The following is a 22,196-nucleotide window of genomic DNA, read 5'->3' as shown; positions in this document are numbered from 1 at the left end:
GTCTGTCTGTTCAAAGAAGGTGAGCTAATACTTTACCTGGATAATAGCTGCTTGGTTTCATGGAGCCTGTGAGGAAGAATACTAAAAGAAAATAGGGCCCAGATAAAACCCTTCAAAGACATTAGCAGATGAGTCAGAGTCTCTAACGTCCACATGTGTCCAACATGGCTGCTAATAGACAAACTCTCAGACTCAGGACTGAAAGAATCAGAGGGGCAATGTAAAATGTTGTTTCTGCCTTTTAATTTCAGCTCAGTTTTCCCCTTGTTTAATTTGTCACTTTAGGCCTGAGGTGTCACTGGTCCTGTCCACATCAGGTCAAAGTGGGCTCACAGTGTAAAGCGTGTGTGACATCCCTGCTTTAGGCCCACGCCTTCACTAAAAGTCTACTTTCTTCTGTTTGGCCAGCTTCAGGAAGCCAACGAGGAGCAACCCCATAGATTGGGAGGTGCTGAGCAGGCTGTGCTTTTAAGAGACAACTATAAAAATCTGTGACGGGTTAATTTATTTAAAGGACAGATGTTTGAATGTTCCTGCATCATCTGTGTTCAAGGGGCAAATAGACAGCTTGTTTCAGTGTGTGGGCTGAGTGGCTGGACCAAGGCCTGCGGGAAGATGAATAAAGATTATTTTGAATGGGAATACAAAAAACTAAACAGTAACTTCCTGTTAAAGGGAGTTTTTCCTTCCCACTGTCACCAAAGTGCTTGCTGATAGGGGGTCATGTGATTGTTGGGATTTTCTCTGTATTATCGTAGGCTCTAGCTTACAGTATATGATTGACTGATGCTGGCGCTGTATAAATAAAACTGAATTGAATAAGGGGGGAATAAGTCCACCTTAATTTACCTGGAGGATTTTCCTACGTGTTTCCACGCTCAGTGGGTCAGGCATCTGGCATAAACATGCTCAGTAATTAATAAAAGCCCACAGGACCGTAGTGTTTGCAGCAGAGGCTGATGTGCCTGAGGAGCTCCGTTTTATGGCTGGTAATACGCGGGGCTTGACCTTTGTTCTTCAGTGATTAAGCTGAGATATGAGAGAGAGGTCGACCTGCTTTCTTTTCCAGTTAGAATCCGCTCTGCTGGCGCCCCTACAGACCTACAGTCAGGTTGCATAATCAATAAATCCGCGGTATGGATCAGTCACATTGTTGCTCTCTATCGTTCCACTTTGGCCCCCCTGTCTCTGACTCCGGATCTCCACCTCCCTCCTCCTCCTCTCCGGTGTCCGCTCCCTGACAGCCCGGCTCTCTCCGCGGGGCGGGCATAGGCATGACTGTGAGCCAGCTGTTACTCACAGGAGCCCCGGCAGCAGAGGAGCACTCCGCGGACAGACGCGTGGGGAGGAGGCACACAATGGACAAAGATCCCGGTGACTGTGGACTGCTGCTTCAGTGAGCGTGGACACACGGACACAGGGACAGCTCCTGCAGAGTATACTGGAGTCTGCACCGCACCCCAATACACGCGCGGGATTGTTCCGCAATAAAACCCAGACAAACGGACAAAAACACGTGGCTTTTATTTAAAGGACCTCGAGCGATGAAAACGGCGGAGGGACGGCAGAGTTTCAGCCGCACGAGTTAAAGTAAGTTGTCGTGATTTCACCGCGTGTTCGTTTGAAGCGTTTCCCGTGCTTTGAGTCGGTGCCCGGGGCTTTGTGGAGCCGCAGGAAGGTGACGGAGTTCGGGGAGATGGAGCAGGGTAACTCCATGCTGAGCTCGCAGGTTAGCCACCACCAAGCAGCCGCGCTGTGGGTGTGTACGCTGCCATTACCCGTTTCTGTCACCAAACTCTATTTAAAAACTGCGCAAATGAGTCATTTTGTGTGCAAAGTGCCAACCTGCATGGCGCAAACACATTGTCTCTGGCTTCCTATTCATTTCTATGAGGTTATTCAAAATACGGCATATATGAAACAATTATTTCTTTACAAAAATCAACTTCAATTGAGCTCTTGCTAGTTTATCATCGTTAACTCGTTTGCTCTGGTGGGTAGCTGCTAGTTGTGCTGGCAAATTGCAAAATCCTAAAGAAGTGAAACAAACAGTACTGGCAGGTAAACTGGTTAAGCCCAGGTGTTCCAAACACCTTTGGGACACAGCAGAGGATTGTGAGTCCGCACACAGAGCACCTGCTGTCTCCAGCCTCTCAGTGCTGAGTCCTCACTTCCTCTCCTCCGTGTGAGTTCTGTTTATAGGCGACAAACGCATACACGTCCGGGCTGGCGTGACCAGACCTGTCTGTCTACGGTTACACTGCTATTCCTGGGTGCCAATGTGACCTAACCAGGGCTGTTTACTGGAACACAGTGAGAGTTTCCCTCTCATGCATTCTGCTTATTTTGGGGGCCTCGAGTTCAAACTGAGGACCTTGTTGCAGAGCCATTATTCCCACAGTGTATCCCTGCTGCTCCTCAGCATCTGCCGTCTCTGACCTAATACGTCGACCCCATTGTAAAGAGAGGATGTGGGAGAGCCCTCTGCAAACACTCATCAGGCTGCTGTGTGCTCCCCTAAGCACAGGTCAGTCCTGTGCTGGCAGCAGCTGGCAGCCATACCAGTGTGCTCCTGCATGCTGCTGTTCACACAGTCTCCTCTTTGCTTCTCTCAGTTTCAGTTTGTTCTTAATGTTTATGTAGCTTGGCTCAGTTTCCTTTGGTTTGTATATGAAGCCTTTGAAGGAATAAGTTTCTTTATATTTTTCCAAAAACTAACATCCTTACTTGAACAAATTAAGTTTCAAGGCTGGATTTGTATGTACAGTTTGAAATAGCAGTGAGAATATGATAAGGTCCTCTGATGGTTGGAGACATAGTTGGTGAGGCGGACCAGGTGGCAACAACCTGTGGGGCTCAAAAATGAAGAGTCGGTCCAGAAACGTCACATGATGATTCCGTTTACTACAGCGGGATCTAAAATACTTTATTCATCCCACATGTGGGAAATTCTTCTATTATAGCAGCTGAAATGATGACGAAATAACTGTATAATCATTGTTGTACAACACGGAAAGTTATGTCAGATAATTCCACTGAAGATGTTCCCACAAAGACAGAAGTCAGGTCCAGTTCAGCGACTGAATAAGTGGAGGTGAGGCATCGATCCTGGACGTGGGTCTCAAACAGATGGTCTCCAGTGGACAGCTTTGGACTGGTAACTGTAACTGTTGGCCATTCCTGTTACAACAAAACAATTTAAACCATTTAATGACAGAAAAGTTCCAGTTTTATCTGCCTGTCTACTTTAGAATAAAAAAGGTCCACAGTGAAAATATAGGACATTTCCTGTGAATGAACAAAAACCTTGTATTTTCTAAGTAGAAGTGACTCTGAGCTGACAGAACCACACGATCCAAGTCCCAAGAGCTATGTTCAGATTTCATTCAGTAGTATTTATACATTACAATACAGTAGTATTTCTCTATTGTATATAAAAACTGAGAAAACATTTTGCACCTTGAAGTATATGAGGGATTGACTGTGTGGTTCAGCCTCTGTGCACTAACAGAAAGCTGCGTTTCATGGAGCGTTATTATATTTGGCTGTTTGCTCAAAGAAGCAACCAAACCTACGGCCCTGTGAGTACAGCTCCAAGATCAACTCTGGAAACTTGTTATAAAGGGAGAAAACATCCTTAAAGGCTACAGCTGTTTTCTCCTAACAGGGTACATCAGCCATAGCAGATAGATTTATATATAACCCGTGCTACGGCTGCACGAGTGGAGCTCAAACTGCGTATCCAAGTTTCCAGGTGGAAACTTTAAACTAATGCAACAAAGAATACTTTATCAGTGCAGAGCATGCTACTTAAAATAGGAGGCTTTTAATTTAAAGGTTAGCACTCATGGATGCAGTCCATACAGAGTCTGTCTGTGTAAATCAGGTGATGATGACCCACTGGTGTTGCATTTATTTAAGAAAACAAAAATCACAAAAATCCCACTCAGAGTTTAGGCTGCTTTGAGCACCAGTCCACCTCCAGCCACGTGTTGGATTGGGCCTCGTGCCTCTGGGAGCGTGTTTAACAGCGGGGGATTGGCCCAAATTGTCCTGGCATAAAGGAGGGGGGGGGGGGGGTGGCGTGGAGGTGGGGGGAGCGAAGCAGAGAACATCTGTTGGAACAAGCTGTAGCCGGCCTGTGACACGTTATTGTGATGAGCTCCCACTGCAGCAGCTGACCGTGTGCATGATGTGGTCAGCGGATGCTGGGGGGGGTCAGATTGTAGCTGACCCGACACTTAGTGACGTGTATGGATGTGGCTCTGCAGGGCTCTCAGGGAACACCCACATCACCCCACCACAGCGCTCTCACACTGTGGTGCTATTTCAGAGTAGACAGGGGGGCGGAGCCTTCAGCTTTCAGTTGAATTCATAAAAGCTACACGGGGTCCCATTCCCATTTTGCTCTGTTTGTATTCCACATGTTGTCCCAGCAGTGTGGATGCAGTAGGACATCATGTTTTGACTGTTGCGTGTGAATTAGCTGCACAACATAACGGCAGGATCACGGCTCCCTGAGAGCAGCCGCCGTCTCCTGATAGCTCATATCAAGGCGTCTGTCTGATGTCATCGTGCCTCCAACATGCGATCACTTCTTCCAACCTCTCATTTGTTCAGACATTCCCACATGTTTGCTGCCCTCCGCAGCCCCGCTCTCTCTCCATCTCATTCTCTGGTATGCACGTCTGTGTTTGATTGCCCCGGCTCAGCGAAAGGCGGTCATTGATTAACTGGAGCAGGTTTGACTCCTCGGCCTTTGCCGAGGCCGTAAACCATCAGGGTTCCATAGCAACCGCCAGCCTGCCTTTGTCTGCAGCTCCTCTACACATTTCAGTGACGTCTCACTGTGGCGTGGGTACGTGCTCGTGTTTAACGGATTGAAAAGTAGGCGTGTAACATTTCACATCCAAAATGGTTTGTGTTCATGCTTTTTCATCAGAGGGGATGAATGCCAAATATTTCCACACCAGTTTTTTCAGTTTATCGGTCACCTGAGCAAACGGTTCACATTTCACTAGATTAGCTGTTGGTGGGAATTTTAGATCCGTGGTGGTGTCTGTTTTACCCTGAACAGTTCACAGTGACTGACACGTGTTTTTATCCAGAGGGAGTTGGAGACGGAGTTGGAGTTGGACACCTGCAGCTACAGTGCTGCTGGTGTCTTTGGGAGGATCTCTAAAATTAATATGTTGTGTGGCTAATTGACCACATGCAACCAACACGTAACATTCCAGAGTATTTGTAGGTTGCTGTATGTTTGTGTGACACACTCATTTAGTTTGCTGACCATGCCTGTGAGATACAGCTGTTAATCAGCTGGGCAAAAGGCTGTTGAACCTTTATAAAAAGACACCCTAGTACAAGAGTATTCTCCCTGTTTCTTTCCTTTGTGCTCGTTTGGCTGTGGACGAGGGAGTTGCTGTGAACGTGTTTGCATGAGATGAAATATGTTGTTGCAGCTTCTGACAGGCAGGATGGTCCTGAGGGAGCATGTGCCAGGCCAGTGTTAGCAGCGTGTAAATGTATAACAGTGTTTCTTTGTCGTGTGTGTACTCTAACCAAATTTGCAGGCACTTATTCCAGTAGAATGTAAAGCATCCTGTGTCTGACCACCTCTGGGTCCTCTGATGTAATCTTCTGGGAAGACTACTTAAGGCTAAGCTGAGACACTGGAAAGATTTAATGTGGTCACACCAGTGCAAAGAAAAGAGGGAAAAAGAAGCAAACTCAGATATATAAGAGAAGGAATGGAACTGTTCTGATAGGTTGGATGTAGCGGGGCCACTAACCACATCTCCATTTAATGCCACAATACCCTTGAGGCATGATGTGGCATTAACACTGACTGGCCTGAGTGGTCTCAAAGGAATAGTCACAGGGCTTTACAAAGATTACTCTTGGCGGCTCTGGTATTTAGTCAATGGTTTTATTGAATCTTTCTTGATTTTGTTACAAAATTTATAAATTTACATTTATAATAATCCTAATGTATAAAAACAGTTTCTCTGACAGCTTATAGACACTTTAAGGATATTTATTATAAATTCGAAGGATTGTGTTATTTTTACTCCTTCCCAAATACCTTTCTTATTTTTCCCCTTCCTTGCTTCTTGATTGGTTACTGAAAGCATAGCATAGCAGCATAGATCCTCATAGAGACAAATGCACGATGAGAATTAAATCAATATTTTGCTAGTGACAGTGTTGGCAAGAAGGTAAGCTAAGTTAGCTTTCTGCTGTGCTGGGAAGTCAACTTTAGCATTAAAGCTAATGTTACCTAACCTTGGCATTAAAGCTAAAGTTGGCTAACCTTAGCATTAAAGCTAAAGTTGGCTAACCTTAGCATTAAAGCTAAAGTTGGCTAACCTTGGCATTAAAGCTAAAGTTGGTTAACCTTGGCATTAAAGCTAAAGTTGGCTAAGGTTAGCCAACTTTAGCTTTAATGCTAAGGTTAACCAACTTTAGCTTTAATGCTAACCTTGGCATTAGAGCTAAGGTTAGCTAACATTAGCATTAAAAAAATTCAGTTTTATGAAGGAAATTAAAAGCGACGCTCTAATTTGTGAAGGATAAGTTGCTTCGTTTTTGAAATCGAAACTGTTATTTATGGGTAATGTTAGCTAATGCTGGGCATCTGCTAAATCTAACAAATTATAAATGATCTAAAAATACTGTCCTTCATTTCATAGATGGTATTTCATTTGCGAATCATGTTGCTCTGTTTGATAAAGATTGCTGGTCATGTGCTTTTTGAGCTGACTGAGATTATAAATGTATGTGATGTCATCTTGGGCCAATGTTTACCGTTTCTCGTGTGCTCTGTAACCCACTGAAGTGTTGTACAGGTTTGTTAGAGAGTGGGGTTGTAGTCCCGTTGTGGACGGAGCTGATGGTGTTTGCAGTAAGTGTCCTCGCTGCTGAAGTGTAGCCATAATTAAAGCTGATTCAGCACTTTCAAAGCTCCTTCACTGTTGGCTGTTTCTTTGTGACTGTTCTGCAGGGTGCAGAGCACTCACTGTGATGAAGCCAGTGATTATGCAGATTGTCTCTGCAGTGCTGAGGGAGAAATCGTTCTCTGTCCAGGTAATCAATCTCAGTCACTCATGTATGCACACACTTCCAATCGCCCGTCCTTTAACTGGAGGCAGTTGTAATTATGAAAAGTGCCAATGTGTTAGATTTCCCCGGACTGTGTTGGAAGGCTACCTCCCCATTAAAGCGATCTCAGTTTCTACCACAGCTTGTTTTGCTGAGCGTAGCCTTTGGTTGGTTTTTGGAAGAATCCCTGCCTTTCCCAGGTCACAGGGTTCCTCTGAACGAGGGAAAGAAGGAAATACTGCCGCGTTTTAAAAAAAGCTACGTACTGTGTGTTAGTGCTGCACATGAAGCCAGCCCTCAGCCAAGCCGCTGCTAATGAAGTGTTGGTGACTGACTGATGGAAAGTGAAAGAGAGCTGGGAAGGACGTGGCTCGGTGCTGTGCTGCTATTTACATCAAACACATCTGCATATTTCCTAAAACTGTGAAACCTTTGAAATGGTGCAGCGCAGCCAACATTTCCTGAAGAGGATCAACATCATCAAGGCTTTGCTGAACAGTTTGCTATTTAACCCCAATAATTTGTTTTGCATATGAAACCGGAGGAGTTGTACTTACATCTTATGCCATCAGCTTGTCCTCGGTCACGGTTTCCTTCCACATAAAGCTTTGCAAAAAAACACTTGCAGCAACAAAAACATAATAATCCAGAAACACGCTTTGCCGATCCGATCAGCTGTTCGTAACACTTCCTACATTGGAATAGACGTCAGCGCGAACTATCGCATGTCCACCATTACCTGCCCGAAACCGGAAGTGATGTCATTTTTGCGGAAAATGTAGTTTTTAACCTTTGGGGCCTTATAAGCCGGTACTGGTGTTTTTAAAAGTCATGTTTGACTTCATGCTTCTCTGAATAGTTGCTGGGATGCTTAGAACTCAAATTGCGCTGCTGAAAATAGTTTATTTTGATGCACATGCTGTTTTTTTTGCAAATTTGCATTATAAGATTTATTTTTGTTTTTCCTGCAGAATATAAAAATTGGTGTATCTCAAAAATAAAACTATGAAGACACTCAAAATAAATTTCCTGGTGTTGGAAACTATTTTGTGCAACTTTTTTGTATTTAAAGTTTTGAGGGATAAACCTCTGAAATGTCTCTAAGTAGAAATATATGTAAAAAAACAATTTTCAATTTGTAGTTTATTGCACTTTTTTGCAATTTATGTAGTTACTATGGACTTAATGCATACATATTATTAAACTTTGGGCTATAACAGTTGTATTGATGTTTAGCAACTTGAAATGCTCCCCAAAATGGAACTACAGCATGTAAAAATATGAAGTAAGCTCTGGCGGACTTGGCTCTATGGTGGGTCCTAAAGGGTTAAAGACGCCGTGAAAGAAGGTAGCTGACCATGTGTTGACCGTCCGATTGGGATCTGGGATGCGGGGCCTCCCTGCTGCTGCGGAGCCTGGGGCGGTCTGCTTGCCTCCACCCCGGGGGAAAGGGTAACATCTCCTGGGTCTAGGTGCCGTTTCCCCCTCCAGGGGTGAGGGTACCTGGACCTGGGCTATAGAGTTTGTTTGGGGAGTGTGATTGTGTGTCCATTTATGTCTATCCCTACGTTGGGTGAGTGCTGAGTGTTTGTATATGTGTGCATGAGGGTGGGAATGCATGTTTGTGTCTGTGTGTGCCTGTTTGTCTGTGTCTATATGCAGAGCGTTCTCACTCCCGAGGCGTAACATGTGGACGTTTTGTCACGTCCCGCGGCGTTCCTGAGGAACGCGAAAGGAGACCTTCGGCGTTCTTATGGTACGCGGCGGGTTATGGCTGGAATCCAGTGCAATGACGCTCCCGCGGTAGTAGACGTTCCAGACCTGTATTCCAGCCCTAAACCTAACCTTATCCCTAGCCCTGACCATAACCTTATTCCTGACCTTAACCAGGACTTTAATGATGTTAAATAGCGTGTTTCTAAGCGATTTGAAGAAAAAGAGCGAACATGTGTAGGTTCAGTCCAGACGGTTCTCATATTTCCTCTTTTTCCGAGGTCGTCATTTAGGAACGTGGTGGGTAGCCGAAAACGTAATATGGTGACGATTTGTCACCTAGCGTAAAATGTTACGCTTTGGGAGTGAGAACGGGTTGCTATATGTCAGGTCGGGTCTTACACTCCACCTCTCTGGGAACTCCCAGGCCCTCCAAGGCCTATCTCCCCTCACCACACTCCCTGCCGGTGACTGATGCCCTCAGGGGTCAGTGCGTTGGTGGTTCTTGGTGTCCGGGGCTGGGCGCTCAGGTATGTACCAGCTCACTCCCGGTGACTACTTGGCGGGGCCTGGTGCCTGTTGCTCGGTCAGGCCTCTTCCGGGGCAAAGGGGGCCCTCGGGCCTCCGGCCTCTGGGCCTGTGGCTCGGTTCACTCTGGCACAGCTGGCTGCCGGCAGAGCCGGCGGGCACGCCACTGCAACCCCCTCTGGCTTCTGTTCCATGGCTACTGGGTGACCCCTCGTCTGAGGCTCTCCTCAGCTATTCCCAGGAGGGTGGCACAGATGCCCCTCCGGTGGTCCTCCTTGGGCTCTCGCTCTCTGGGGCCTCTGGATGTCTGGGGCCTGGATCTCCTCCATGCCTGCTTCATGCCCTGGGGGACGGGGCTATGGGTCTCTACACTCTCTAGCAGACCATTACATGGAGAAACTTTTCGAATACAAGTGCGCTGATCCACACAGGTGTGCACACGGGTGTGCACAGACATAAACTACACCTCTATTGGCTGCTATTTCCAAGCACATTGTGCGCTGTTGGTCCTGCTTGCTACACAACAATATTCAATATTTAGAATAGAATAGAATTAGAATAGAATAGAATTCAACTTTATTGTCATTGCACATGCACAGGTACAGGGCAACGAAATGCAGTTTGCATCCATCCAGAAGTGCTTTAGTGATATAGATATATTACAATATATATTAGCAATAGTATAGATATGTAAGTATATTACAGAAATGGGTCTATTATGGTATGTTATAATGTACACGGTATGAAGTATGTTGTGAATATGCTATAACTATAAGTATGTACAGGCTGTAGTGAGTACAAGCTATGTACAGGATATGAACAGGATATAAATATGAAAAACTATACAGAATATGAAATAAATAACTTTACAGAAATCTGAGATATACAGCTATACAGAAATGTGAACTATGGAAGTTGTAAACAGTTGTAGAATTAAAGATTATCGAATGTACAGAATGATTATTTACACAGAGCTATACAGTAGTGCAGTTAAGATAAGTGAGGGTGTAGATAGTTTCTACAGAGGCTATATAAAGTGCTAGTGGTTGTGAGTGGTGGTTCAGTCCATGTTATTATTGTGTGTTTGAGGGTACAGTTGTCCATTGTGGGTGTGTGTATGTTCAGTCCATATGTTAACGTGGGTCAGATGTCAGGAGGCAGAGTTCAGGAGTCTGACAGCTGTGGGGAAGAAGCTGTTCCGGTACCTGGTGGTCTTAGTCCGGAGGCTCCTGTGGCGCCTCCCAGAGGGCAGGAGGGTGAAGAGTCCATGTGATGGGTGACTGGGGTCTTTGATGATTTTCCCAGCCCTTTTCAGACACCGCTTCCTGTAGATGTCTTTTATGGCAGGAAGTGGTGCTCCGGCGATGCGCTGGGCAGTTTTCACGACCCTCTGCAACGCCTTCCGGTCCGAGGCAGAGCAGTTCCCGTACCAGACTGTTATACAGTTGGTCAGGATGCTCTCGATGGTGCAACGATAGAAGTTCACCAGGATGTCTGAGGACAGGTGGTTCTTCCTCAGAGTCCTCAAGAAGAAGAGGCGCTGATGAGCCTTCTTGACCAGCTTGGAGCAGTTGGTCGTCCAGGTGAGATCCTCGGAGATGTGGACTCCCAGGAACTTGAAGCTGCTCACACGCTCCACAGCCGTCCCCTTAATGTGGATGGGTGGATGTGGGTCAGCATTCCTCCTGTAGTCCACGATGAGCTCCTTGGTCTTCTCGGTGTTAAGCAGCAGGTTGTTTGTGTCGCACCACTCAGCCAGACGATCCACCTCCTCCCTGTAGGCGGCCTCATCGTTGTCACCGATGAGGCCAATCACCGTGGTGTCATCTGCAAACTTAATGATGGTGTTGGAACCATCAGCAGGTCTGCAGTCGTGGGTGAAGAGGGAGTAGAGGAAAGGGCTCATCACACAGCCTTGTGGTACACCGGTGTTCATTGTGATGGTAGATGAGCAGTGGTTATCCAGCCGGACATGTTGGGGGCGGTTGGTCAGGAAGTCCAGTAACCATTTGCAGATGAGGGAACTGATGCCCAGGTCTGTCAGTTTCCTGATGAGTTGTGAGGGGTGGATTGTATTGAATGCTGAACTGAAGTCTATAAACAGCATTCTGGCGTAGGTGTTGTTGTTGTCCAGGTGTGAGAGGACAGAGTGCAGTGCGATGGAGACTGCATCCTCTGTGCTCCTGTTCTGGCGGTATGCGAATTGGTGGGGGTCCAGGGTGGGGGGGAGACAGGATTTGAAGTGTGCTAGGACCAGCTGCTCTAAGCACTTAGTGATGATGGGGGTGAGTGCTACTGGGCGGTAGTCATTGAGGCAAGATGGGTTGGAGTTTTTGGGACGATGGAGGTGGATTTGAAGCAGGCCGGTACCACAGCGTGGGCCAAGGACAGATTGAATATGTCTGTGAGCACTCCTGCAAGCTCCCCAGAACACGCTCTGAGAACACGCCCGGGGATGCCATCGGGACCTGCAGCCTTGTGGACATTGATCCTGCTCAGCACCGCTCCTACATCGGTGGGGGAGAGAGTCAGAGGTTGGTGGTCTGGCGTCATGTCTGCTTTGGTTGTGGTTGTGGGGTTCCCTCGCTCAAAACGAGCATAAAAGTTGTTGAGCTCGTTGAGGAAGGAGACATCAGAGGATGCGGGGGAGGGTTTGGTGGTCCTGTAGTCTGTAATGGTCTGGAGTCCTTGCCACATGCGTCGGGGGTTGGAGTTGGAGAAGTGTTCTTCTACCTTCTTTTTGTAATGGTGTTTGGCTTTTTTGATGCCCTTCTTTAGATTAGCCCTGGCTGTACTGTAGGCGTGTGCATCTCCTGACCTAAAGGCAGTGTTGCGGGCCTTCAGGAGGAGACGAACATCCCGGGTCATCCAAGGCTTCTGGTTGGGGTACATGGTGATCCGTTTCTGGGTGGTGACACTGTCTGTGGTTTTGGAGATGTAATCCAGTACAGATGAGGCGTACTGGTCCAGGTCTGTGTGGGTGAACATATTCCAGTCTGTGTTTTTAAATCTGTCCTGGAGCACTGCGTCTGTCCCCTCTGGCCACACTTTAATTGTCCTCACAGCAGGTTTCACACGTTGGATGAGTGGTGAATACCGTGGTGTGAGGAACAGGGAGAGATGGTCCGATTGTCCAATGTGGGGGAGGGGTGTGGCTTTGTAGGCTCCAGCCAGGTTGGAATACACATGGTCTAAAGTCTTGTCTCCTCTGGTGTGGCAGGAGACATGTTGGTGGAATCTGGGGAGGACTGTCTTTAAGTTGGTGTGGTTGAAGTCGGCAGCAACAATAAAAGCAGCCTCGGGGTGTTTATTCTGGTGTTTGTTAATGGCTGCAGAAAGTTCTTTCATGGCCAACCTAGCATTAGCGTCGGGGGGTATATACACGGCAGTGAGTATGATCGAAGTGAGTTCTCTGGGGCGATAATAAGGTCTGCATTTGACCATTAAAAACTCCGCATTAGGTGAGCAGTGACTCTCAGTAGTAGTGGAGTTCATGCACCAAGCATTGTTAATATAAATGCACAAACCTCCACCTCTGGTCTTGCCGGAGTCATCTGCTAGCCTGTCGGCTCGGTGTGTGTGGCGTCCTGCTAACTCGATAGCATTGTCCGGACAGCTTTTGTTCAGCCATGTTTCGGTGAAAAACATGACATTTGAGTCCATAATCCGTCTGTTGTTAGTGATGGAGAGCCGTATCTCATCCATTTTGTTTGCCAGAGAACGGACATTGGCGAGGAAAATACTGGGTAAAGGCAGCCGGTGTGGTGTTTTAGTATTTACTGCTGTTTACACTTAGCCAGATTAACCTGATGGTGTTGTGTTTAGTATGTTGCTCTGTTTATTTGCTTGTTTTCTCTTCTTTCTCTTTTTAAGTGCCCTTTCTCACTGTCCCTCTTCCCTCCTGTTTTTCTTTTCCTTCATCTTTCTTTCCTATCACCTTTCCTATCCCTCAGTCATGTCTGTCCCGTCTGTAACAACTGAAAATAAAATAAAATAAATAATAACAACAGAGGTCGATCAAATGGACCAATACGGCAAGGCCGTGATGATCCATTTGGCAAAGTAAATCCATTGGGTCTCCTTGTTGGTTTTCAGACAACAATTCTGACGGCTAAAGAACCAAATGGGACAGGCAAAGAAAAAGAAAAACACATATACAAACAAACAGGACACAGAACAGAAACATACATTTTTTACATATTTACATCATGGACAATAGTTACCAAAAACAGAGTACTGTACAGCAATTAAAATTAAATAAAATGAAATACAGATAAGAGGCAAACCCAGGTTGATAAAATAGATGTGCCTAAACTGGGAATCACTGGGTGAATGTGAAAGTTTCACAGGTCGATTATTAGCCACTCCTCTGATGGACAATGCTGTCATGTTTCTTATCCTGCACAGAGTCAGAGCTTCCAGTGCATTCAGCATGACAGCCCACTCCCACAGTGGGACAAGCCTGCCACTGTTTCTGAACGCTCATCTATGAACTGTGTGATCTCTGTCGGGCTGATCCTGGGCAGCCTCTCACACACACAGACTCACAGACACAGACGCACGCACACACACACAGACACACAGACGCGCACGGACACACGCAGACAGACACGGACACACGCAGACAGACAGACGCGCACACACACAGTCAATGCCAGCAGAGGTTAGTGCTGAGAGACTGAGGAGGAGAAACATGTCCTCTTGTCCATCACACTCCAGCAGCCTCTGCATCACCGTGTCCATCACCGTGTCCCGTATGTCCACATGTCCACGGGACAGCCCCACACTGGTGGGATTTATTCACAGTCTGTGGCAGTTAGTGGTCTCACAGGCATGTGTGCAGCCTGTCCGGGTGTCGTCCATGACAAACCAGTGAGCTGTCCTTTACATCCTGTAAAGTTGGCTTCCTCTCAGCCTGAGCTGGGCGTGGATGTGTGGAGGTCTCCATATCGCAGTGGTGGCACTCAGAGTCCTGGACTGAGCAAAGATGGAGCTAGAAGTACAACTGCAGCCTTAGCAGAACTTGTTCTGGACATGAACTGGTGACCATTAGAATTCAAATCCAGTGAAATCATTTTCCAAAACGTGCTGAGGTAAAAGTCTCCTGATGGGCAGTGAGGCTCGCTTTGAACAGGAATGTGGTTTTTGGAGTTTAGACTAACAGTGACGCCATGTTTCATGGACCAACTGTTATAGCTGATTACAAACACCAAACCCTGACAGCTATAAAAGATTAATTCCACTCTGCACATCTGCTGTCCTAATGTCAACTTCACAGTAAGAAAAAGACGTTGAATATCAGTTGTCCTGTATAAAACGGGCCTTTGTGGCATGACGATGCCCTTTAACACAACAGCTTCACTTATGATTGAGTTAGTGAAATTGTGTCGCCCTACATGTTATTGATATTTTTGCTTATTTGATCAGAATCAGAAACTTTATTGTCATTGTCACGAGAACAACGAAATGAAGAATGGTCCCCGATCATTGCATCATCCCTAGCAATATCAAAATATAAATAAAACAATAAAATTCAATAAATAAAATAGATAGAATACTTAAAATACTAATAAGATGTAACAGTAAAACATTCACATACATTCCCACACACATGCTTCAGACCGTGCATAGATTAACACAAGAGTGGCGTGATGGACATTTTTTTGTAGTATTCAGATGTGTTATTGCAGTTGGATAACAGCTGTGTTTGAGTCTATTAGTCCTTGCTCTGATTGCCCTGTACCGTCTGCCTGAGGGCAACAGTTCGAACAGGGAGTGGCCAGGATGTGAGGTGTCTTTTATGATGTTTTGGGCCTTTTTAAAACAGTGGGCGTTGTGTAGAACTTCCAGTGTGGGGAGAGGGCAGCCAGTGATCTTTTGGGCGGTGTTAATGATCCCTTGGAGTGCTTTCCTCTGAGCCCCTGTGCAGCTAGTGTACCAAATACATATGCAGTAAGTTAGAACACTCTCAATGGTGGCTCTGTAGAAGGACACCAGCAGTCTCTGTATGATGTTATTCCTCCTGAGAAGGAAGTACAGTCTCTGTTGGGCCTTTTTCAGCAGCTCGGAGGTGTTCACACTCCAGGAAAGGTTCTCCTCTATATTGACTCCCAGGAAGCGGAAGCTTGCCACCCTTTCTACACAGTCCCCATTTATGAATAGTGGTTGGATCTCTGCCTTTTTCCTTCTGAAACCTATTATGAGTTCTTTGGTTTTTGAAGTGTTGAGGAGGAGGTTATTGGCCTTACACCATGACGTCAGCTGCTCCACCTCGTCTCTGTACGTAGACTCGTCTCCCTTGGAAATGAGCCCCACCACTGTGGTGTCATCTGCAAATTTCACAAAGATGTTGCTGTGGTGGATCACAGTGGTTAGAGCATTCAAACTGGAATCACATATTTTGGGTATTTTTGTCTGCTGTGTGCTGAGCTAGCTAAGATGCTCAAACAGTTTGTCACTAACAGGTTGTCGTTCTGAGATTACGTGCTACTAGAGCTGCACAGTTTATCAAAGTTGAATCTTAATCACAATTTTGTATTTTAACAGTTAAATAAGCTGTTTGAGTGACAGTTAAATGAAAGCCATGCTATTAAAAACACAAAGTCAGAGTAAATCTCACACTGTCAGACGTACATAAGCAGCAGGCGAGGAGCTTACACCCTAAAGCGAGAATCATCCTTAATAACTGCACAACTAATTCAGCTGGCTCACACCACAAACTGCAGTGAGACTAATGCATTAAGGCCAAGAACAACAAAGCAGTGGCTGCTAATGTGAATCATCCAGCATGAACTCAGGCATAAACCTGACTCTGTACATCGTATCTCACAAAGACACACTGTAATCACTAATGTGGCCACATTCCATTTAGCCACAGATGTTTGCCCATGAAACACAGTGAGTAATAAAGGCCTCATGATGACGGTAAACATACTACACAAAAGATATGTTATCACCTCCAAAGTGGCCAAACCAGCAAAATGTGGCAGTGGGACAAACAGAGGTCTGTGACAGCCGTCGAGTCCTCTGCTATTAGTTCTGTTCACATCTGACATAAAGGTGAAACACTTCAATATTCATTTCTAAAGATAAATCAGCACATCGAAACTGAATAAAGCTGAAACTGGTGCCCTGTTGGTTTCAGTAAGTGTTGATTTAGCATTTGCTAATTAGCATAGCCAAGGCTCGGAAAATGCTAATACCTTATGTTTTCTAGCTTAGATATTTTCCATGTCCAATCCAATAGCTAACCACCAAAATACAGCACACTAGCACATATTTAATACTGATTAAATTCTAAGAGCAGGACTGTATAAGCAGTAAGTATGTTAAAGAAATGTTGTTATTGCAGCTAGCTGTTAGCCTCAGTCGTCACTGTTGTTCCAATCAACACAGAACTCCTGCGTGAAAACGAGGCCGCAGAGGCATCACCAAACCCTTGTAGGCTCAGAGTGAGTGATTACTGTGTCACCACAGTGTCAGATACATGCCTCTTCAAGCTACATTGTTTTAACCAGGAGCTTCCTAAATGCCTAAGTTGATGTTCACCAGGGAGATCATGTTCGTGCAAGTCAGAGGAAGGGGTGTGATTCAGGGAAAGTGGACAGAATCCAGAGGACACAGCAGGGAGGCAGAAAAGTCGGATAAGCGCTGAAGTTGTGGAGCGCGTGAAGGCATGGAGGCTCAGCCGACGTGGCTCTGAGGGCCGCACCAGCAGCATACCGACGGCTGCTTTTAAACGTCCTTTTCAGCGAGTTCCTGTGTTTCCTCGTTCGTGACTAGACTGAGGGTGCACTCATTATCCTGCAAATACTGAACTGTGCAAAATACCAAAACTATGCAGAGGACGGTGTTGTAACACTGGTGGAAACAGAGACGGGTGGCAGAAATAAATACTAATGTGAATCAGCACAGTTCTGCTCTTGGACTGCTAATCCACCCCCACTGCTGCTGTTCCACCTCAGACACTTCACACCTCCTCTATTCACCCTGCTCACTCCCCCCCACCCCCAACAACAGCATCCAATACACACTCAACACAAGGCTCCAGCCTGTCTCTCTCAACCACCCAGGTTAGGAGGGAACTGAGGAGGATTAATGGCAAGAAGGCAGCGGGTCCAGATGGCATCAGCTCGAGGGTCGTCAGGTCCTGCGCGGACCAACTGTGTGGGGTGATGGAGCACCTCTTCAACCTGAGTCTGAGGTTGGGAAGAGTCCCACAGCTCTGGAAAACCTCCTGTGTTGTACCAGTGCCAAAGACTTCACGCCCCAAGGACCTCAACAGCTACAGGCCGGTGGCTCTGACATCCCACCTGATGAAGACCCTGGAGCGGTTGGTCCTGGCTCAGCTTCGGCGCCTAATAAGCTCATCACTGGACCCACTTCAGTTTGCCTACCAGCCTGGCATTGGAGCGGATGATGCCGTCATTCACCTCCTACATCGTTCCCTCGCTCACCTGGAGACCGCTGGAAGCACTGTGAGAATCATGTTCTTTGATTTCTCCAGTGCCTTCAACACCATTCTTCCCTCGGTTCTGAAGGACAAGCTGGTGAACTCTGGAGTGGACCATCACCTCACTACCTGGATTTTGGACTACCTCACCGACCGACCACAGTATGTGAGGACTCAGGGCTGTGTGTCGGACAGGGTCGTCTGCAGTACGGGGGCCCCACAGGGAACGGTTCTGGCTCCGTTCCTCTTCACCATCTACACTGCAGACTTCTCCCACAATTCCACCCAGTGCTTCCTGCAGAAGTTCTCTGATGACTCTGCAATAGTCGGCCTCATCACTGATGGGGACGACAAGGAGTACAGAGGTCTGACCCAAGACTTTGTGGACTGGTGCCAGCTGAACTACCTCCAGATCAACGCCAGTAAAACCAAGGAGCTGGTGGTGGACTTCCGCAGGCACAAGCATTCTCCACTGCAACCACTGAACATCCAGGGTATGGACATTGAGGCTGTGGACAGCTACAGGTACCTTGGTGTTCATCTGAACAATAGACTGGACTGGACTCATAACTCAGACGCCCTCTACAGGAAAGGGCAGAGCAGGCTGTACCTGCTGCGGAGACTCAGGTCGTTTGGAGTGGAGGGCCCACTCCTGAAGAAATTCTATGACTCTGTTGTGGCTTCTGCTATCTTTTATGGCGTGGTCTGCTGGGGCGGCAGCATCTCTACTGGGGACAGGAAGAGACTGAACAGGGTGATCCGAAGGGCCAGCTCTGTTCTAGGATGCCCTCTGGACCCAGTGGAGGTGGTGACTGACAGGAGAACGGCGGCTAAGCTGTCATCCCTGATGGACAACATCTCCCAGCCCATGCAGCAGACTGTGACAGCACTGAGCAGCTCCTTCAGTGGGAGACTGCGGCACCCACGGTGTGGGACGGAGAGATTTCGCAGGTCTTTCCTCCCCACTGCTGTCAGACTCCATAATAAAGACTTTAACTGATCAAGCACACACATCCACACATATGCAATAATACTAAGTGCAATAATCCTTTCTGTCATCGTTGTATTTTTACTCAGTTGTATATAGTATTTGTATTTGTATTCTATTTTTATCTTATTGTATATTTATTTTATTTTATTCTACTGTATATAGTATTTTATTTTATTCTATTCTGTACAGTTGTGTACTGTATTTATTCTTATTGTATTCTAATTTTTGCCTCATAACTTTTGCACTGTCCACTTCCTGCTGTGACAAAACAAATTTCCCACGTGTGGGACTAATAAAGGTTATCTTATCTTATTTTATAGCACTAATATAAATATCATTATTAGCATTTAGCATCAACACGTTATTTTACAGTACAGGAATCATTTTTATTACAGGGACGATGCTTTCTATGTTTTTACATTGAAATTTAGTGTGTAAACGATTAGAGTATAACTGGTACTATTCATGCTGCAGTAGTTAAACAGGGATCTTCTGCCAAACAGCAACCTCCTGCAGTTCCTTTAATGGCCACTAGAGGCGGGTCCATAACCAGCAGCTAACAAAGCTTGCTGCGTTAGCTGCTAGCTTAGCACTCCACCTTGCCATTCAAATGTGGCTGCTTCTGACGTTACAGTATTATTTCATGTAAAACATGAATGTTGACTTGACCACAGCATATACATCTATGCTTCTGCCATGTTCGAGTGGCTTACAGCCAGACTTTAATAGTTGTTACCAGCCTATGACATGCAAACGAGAAAAAGAGAAGTAAATGTATTCTAGGGCTGTAGCTGAAGGTTGGTGGTTCGATCCCCGTCTGCTCTAGTCTACATGCCAAATATCTTGGACAAGATGCTAACCCCAAGTTCCTCTGCGATGCGTCCATCAGAGTATGAATATTAGAAGCACTTGCATAGACAGTTGTAGAAGCGTGCTGTGTAAGAAGCAGTCCATGCACCGTTCTACACAGGTTGTTGTTTTTTGCAGTGGCATTGACCCCTCTGTGCTAAGCTCATGTTAGCAGCAGTCTGCACCTGTTTTCCATCAGGCCTCACCCACGGCTCAGGATGTAATCAGGTGTTTTTCCCCAGGCTGTCAGCGTGTGTGTCTCTCCATAATAAAAGGCCAATCTGGCTCTGTCGTCCATCACAGCAGCATTTCCTGTTTTTACCTCAGGCCTCACAACGACAGGCAGGGATCTTATCTCCGGCTGGCCTGGAAGACCTTTCCCTCGTCATGTCAGCAGGACATAATGATGCCGTATTGAGAAAACCATAAACGTGCGACTGCTGATCTGTTATCGGGCTCATGGCACATGAAGGAGCTGAATGAGTTCTGTGAATGATGTACTCTGATGTTCAAACCAGATAGGTGGATGTGATTGATATCACCACACAGAGCTGGGGAGTGTGTGGCGCTGGTTCCATCTGAGTGAAACGCTGCATCACACTGTAGCAGACACATTCACCCGAACACAGGACGGCTCTGAGTTTGGTGGACAAAGTCAAACAACCATTGCTGCACATTTTTACTCTGACAATGGAAATCTGTGTAAATGCATTAGACAGGCACCTGTTAGTCCTGAGCCACCTGGGAGCTGCAGAGTTCAGCAGGACTAGTGTTCGTTCAGTCTTTTCTAACACAGCATTTCACACATTAACTTGTGCAACAAGTGTCTCCTGGAGAAGAGTCCATTTGGTGATGGACGTCCTTTATAAGGCAGGACGCGGACCCCAGCCAGAACCTGCAGCAGGTTCAACTAATTCCAGTACAACCATTAAAAAGTGAGTGTGAGAGCAACACTGAGCTCTCACCAGGACACGGAGGTACCGCTGTGTTTAAAGCTTATTGGACTGCACTGTGATTCATACATTTTGTGACCGGCCCGTTAGCTTGTAGCGTGTTGCAGCTAGAATATAGCTGCTCAGGGCAATGGATGTGAATTTTGTGAAGTTTTCTTTATAGAATTATTCTGACCAGACTTTGTTTATCGTGGATCTGCTGAAACGGCATTTTATCATCTTATCTCTTTAATTGGACGTAGCTCCTGCAGAAACAGGATGTCAGGCAGAGGCAGATCAGATTGTTCTGCTGTGTAAACCGATGTGACGAGAAGTCAGACGTTTTGAAGTTGGGAACTATTTAGATATATTTTGAATCTTTGTAGTTCCGATGTGCCTTCCTGCTTCCCAGAAAGCAGAGAAACCGTCCTGACAGTTTGTACAGATGTGTCTCCTGAACTTGGACATGTCTCAGATCTTTTCTGTACTTTGTTTTCTGCAGTCTTCATCCAGCTATATCAGGTTTAAGTGTCATCAGTGGCCCGTTTGCACCGTGCCAGAGGACGGTGTGCCCTCTGCCCTGTGTGGATGATGGTTGAGTCAGCACAGCGTCTGTGAGCTCGTTCCTGATGCTGTCAGAACAACTCGGACGCCTCGTGTTCACCTTACTTACGTCTGTGTTGGCGATTCAAACGGTCATGTGCGCTCTGTGCTCAGACTGGATGCTGCTATGAGATGCATCAGCAGTTTCTCAGGGATAGTTTGTTTCCAGTCTCTGTGAGCGTTACGATGCTGCTCACGTCTGTATGTGAAATATTAGGAATGAGTCGGGCTGTGGTGGAAAGTCGCAGCATATTTATTAGTACACACACAGATATGCTTACTGTTTGTACTACTTTGTTCCTGTACTTCACTGCATGTCAAAGGAAATATATTTGAGGAAAATGTTGTTTACTTTTTAAATTTAGATTGGTGTTTATGTTCTACTCTGAGCCCCTCCCTGATGGCTGAACTTCTCACCCTATCTCTAAGGGAGAGGCCAGCCAGCCTTCGGAGGAAGCTCATTTCTGCCGCTTGTATCCGCGATCTCGTTCTTTCGGTCACTACCCACAGCTCGTGGCCATAGGTGAGGGTAGGGACGTAGATCGACCGGTAAATTGAGAGCTTCGCTTTTACTTCGCTGCTCCTCCACATCGAAAGGAGCCAGCTGAGGTGGTTCGGGCATCTGACAAGGATGCCCCCTGGGCGCCCCCTGGGCGCGGTGTTCCAGCCATGTCCCACCGGGAGGAGGCCCCGGGGCAGACCCAGGACACGCTGGAGAGATTATATCTCTCGGCTGGCCTGGGAACGCCTTGGTGTTCCCCCGGACAAGCTGGAGGAGGTGGCTGGGGAGAGGGAGGTCTGGGCCTCTTTGCTTAGGCTGCTGCCCGGCCTCGGATAAAGTGGATGAAGATGGATGGATGATGGATGGTTTTTATGTTACCTAAGGAATTTGACACTTTAGCCTAGCTTAGCATAAAGACTGTAAATGTGGAATAAAACTATGCTGGCTCTTCCTAAATGGTTAGCAGTCCACTTCATTCCTGTAATGTTCATGTCTTAAATAAGACAGGAAACAGTCAGAAACTAA

At 46.5% G+C, this 22,196-nt stretch overlaps 1 protein-coding gene across 19 annotated transcripts in view; it reads left to right on the top strand.

Moving 5' to 3' along the window:
* Positions 1-22,196, top strand: part of phldb1b (pleckstrin homology-like domain, family B, member 1b) — a 119,834-nt gene that overhangs the window by 44,037 nt on the left and 53,601 nt on the right. Inside the window, exon 1 of one of the 19 annotated variants that reach the window (XM_080890212.1) lies at positions 1,081-1,590. The exons of the other annotated variants lie outside the window; for them this stretch is intronic. The gene's annotated coding sequence lies outside the window, so the exon portion shown is untranslated. Of the gene's footprint in view, positions 1-1,080; positions 1,591-22,196 lie in introns of those variants that run through there. 19 annotated transcript variants of the gene reach the window in all.

This window comes from Rhamphochromis sp. 'chilingali', assembly GCF_963969265.1.
Source record: "Rhamphochromis sp. 'chilingali' genome assembly, chromosome: 8".
NCBI lineage: Eukaryota > Metazoa > Chordata > Actinopteri > Cichliformes > Cichlidae > Rhamphochromis > Rhamphochromis sp. 'chilingali'.
The sequence above is the reverse complement of the archived record's forward strand: the minus strand, read 5'-3'. Positions and strand labels throughout refer to the sequence as shown.